General features: G+C 32.0%; 1 long non-coding RNA gene across 1 annotated transcript; it reads left to right on the top strand.

Annotated features, from left to right (window-relative positions):
- Positions 1 to 418: 418 nt before the first annotated feature.
- Positions 419 to 2,462, top strand: LOC111274300 (uncharacterized). The gene is made up of 3 exons (XR_016334269.1): positions 419 to 942; positions 1,280 to 1,498; positions 1,888 to 2,462. It is a non-coding gene; the product is annotated as an uncharacterized LOC111274300 (long non-coding RNA).
- The last annotated feature ends 759 nt before the right edge of the window (positions 2,463 to 3,221 follow it).

The following is a 3,221-nucleotide window of genomic DNA, read 5'->3' as shown; positions in this document are numbered from 1 at the left end:
AACCTAATCTTCACCGTTTAGAGTGTAGAACTCTAAATCATAAAGCTACTAATAAAATTTTAACTTAATCAGACCACGGATCTACTTTCGTTCAACCAACTCTTCATTTTTCCTTTTCTTTCTATTTTTTGGCTTTGCTTTTTCTCTCTTCAGCGCCTTATCTGTTTCTCCTTATTTTTTTCACTAAAAACCAGCCCTTACCTTTTATTACTAGGACTCCGTTAAAGGAAACCTAAAAACATAAGGCCCATGACCATTGAATAGTCAAATAACTTATGGGATCGAACCTTACTTTCCTAACACCTGTAATATTTGAGCATGTCTTCTTTTGGGACCAATTTTATGATCCCGATAAGGGATCTATCAAGCAGGTAGCTTTTGCATCTATACTTGTCTTATGATATATTCAAATTGTTTTTACAACCTTATCATTGATACCACAAGACATTTATTTCTTGGTTGTTCTGGCTTAATTCTGGATAATCTGCATCTTCCTCTGATGACTAATTATCCTTTTTATGGCCGGTTGCCAACTAATATCAAACTTAATTCATCTAAAGAAAGGGTTGTTGATGATGCTGCATATAGAAAAAAAAGGGAAAGTGTAAAGAAGGAGAAATTGAGTCTAGTGATATTGACAACCAGAAAGATGTTTTCCGTATGAATCGCCTTGCTACCCTAGATATTTTTGCTGGTTGTGGTGGCTTGTCAGAAGGTTTACAGAAAGCAGGTCGCTGTTTTTAGTTATGCTTCCACCATCAACCAAATATAATGCAAGGTTTATTATAAAGTGCAGATTTACTGTTGATTCTCTCACTAAATCCTTATAGGTGTATCACAAACGAAGAAGGCAATTGAATATGAAAAGCCTGCAGGAAAAGCATTTTAACTCAACCATCCAGAGGCTATGGTGTTTGTTGAGAACCGCAATGTGATTTTAAGGTTGTTGCTTTCAGCGGGTTATGTTTTTCCTAAATTAGAGCTGATTGCTGAGTCACAATAACAATGACACTTCTTATTAATTGGGATGTGTTTTAGAGACATTCTTGCCGAAAATGTATTATGAACCTCAAGGTCATTCCATTTCCTATTTTAAATTAGTGTCAAGGGACAATTAACATTCTATTTCTGAGGTCGCTTAGATTAACATCCATTCTCACCGCACTTCTCTTAATAGGATTTTGCATGAAAGCCATGATGCAATCACTGACATTTTTCAATTTTCATATTTCCTGGAAAACTTATTGGTTCTGTACTTATTTCTCTATTTGTGCTGCAGGTTCGGTTGTCCAATGGACAAACAGCTGATTTAATACCTTGGTGCCTGCCAAACACAGCCAAAAGTCATAATCAATGGAATGGCCTTTTCGGGAGGCTGGACTGGGAAGGAAACTTCCCGACTTCTGTGACAGATCCTCAACCTATGGGGAAAGTCGGGATGTGCTTTCATCCAGATCAGGATAAAATAATTACAGTACGAGAATGTGCTCGTTCCCAAGTAAGTTTGCTCCTGGAACTTTCTTTTTATTGCAACATCTTTGGATGATTGAAGTTTAGGAATTAGTTTCCAAATAATGAGTTAGAATACAATAGTTTACAGCTAATTTTAACATCTGCAATAATTAGAAAATCAAAAAAGCGATTAGTCCTTACGAGAGCTGAGCGAGACAGCTATCTTTACAGTTTATTCTAATTGTTACCTAAGATATATGGGGAATTAATTGCAACTTTTGTGGTGCAACTGACTGACCTGTTCAAAACAATTAATGTAAAAATTTAGTATATTTAGCAATTTGCACTTGTATGTATATATGGTTCAAAAAGTCTTCTTGTATTGCCAACTTCAGTTGAGTGGTGACTAAACATTGCTTTTCCTTTCACATACAGGGGTTCCCTGATAGTTATAAAACTGCTGGCAACATCCAACATAAGCATAGGCAAATTGGGGATGCTGTGCCTCCTCCTTTGGCTTTTGTATTGGGAAGAAGGCTCAAGGAAGCATTAGAGACAAATGCTCAATTTCAAGGCCATTAATCAAGTATACACTGTAGACTGAATCTCAATATCTTAAATTCTCCTTTCTTTTTTATTTTTTGGGTATGTTGTCAACAGAGTTAGTTTGGTTATTTTCGTAGTTTAATGCAATACTCCATAAGTTTTTTTATACATAAGAGGTCGCAGCTTAGAAAAAAAAATTACAATGGTTAAGATTTAAACTTTAAATCTATTGTATATCACCTCTTAAGGATAATTGTATAAGTTAATTGATTTATATCCAAATTTAGCACTCCATTGTTATTGCTAAATCACAATACGAGGCTAAGAATTTTTCTTTTTTCTTTTTTTATGGAATAAATATGTAGCACCTATGAACTTTGAGGTACTGTTGTATTCAACATTTGCTACATCAATTTTTGTTTTATCCTCAAGAAAATCATTTCTTAAAATAGTATTGTCTTTCTCAGAATGCATTGCTATTAGTGGATAGGCTGGAGAATATGAACTTTCATGAAACCATAGAGAAGGGCTTATTCGATCTAATCATATCACGGCATTACTCTGTTAGGATTTGGTGTTGTTGCCTCCCACAGGAGTCTTGGCCTGTTCCGTTGATCATCATCCTCTGGTAAAAGTTACTTTGTGAGAAAAAAAAATTTCAAGAAAACCATCGTATGTTTGGTTTGGTTTAGATTTTTTTTTATTTGATTTGAATTAAATTTAGATATTAAATATATATTATCAATTTAGATGAAATTTTGGATCAAAAAATAAAAAATAAAAAAATCGAATCGAATCAGATTATATATTTTTATTAGTTTATATATTTTTTAAATTTTTATAAAATAAAAATAATTATTTTATAGTCTAATCTATTTAAATATATTAAAATTATATTAAAATAATATAAAAAATTTTCAAAATAATTTTTAAGATCAAATAAACTAAATTGAACTGGCACAATTTGTTTCATATTAGATTGATTCTAAAAAAAATTTAATTTAAATTTAGATCGAATTTTAAAAATTCATAATACTATTTATTAATTGAAATAATTAAACCAAATCGAATTGTTATCACCCCTATAACCTTGGGTGTTATCACCCCTATAACCTTGGGTGTTATCACCCCTATTACTTTGGGTGGATTCCTCGTAGCCAACATTTAATGCATTATTTTATAGATTTTTTTAAACAAAATATATTATTTATAAAATATTCTTT

The sequence above is a fragment of the Durio zibethinus genome, chromosome 26 (genome assembly GCF_047325235.1).
Source record: "Durio zibethinus cultivar Kanyao isolate XHJ-2024 chromosome 26, ASM4732523v1, whole genome shotgun sequence".
Taxonomy (NCBI): Eukaryota; Viridiplantae; Streptophyta; class Magnoliopsida; order Malvales; family Malvaceae; genus Durio; species Durio zibethinus.
Note: the sequence above shows the minus strand (reverse complement) of the source record. Positions and strands in the feature narration are given on the sequence as shown.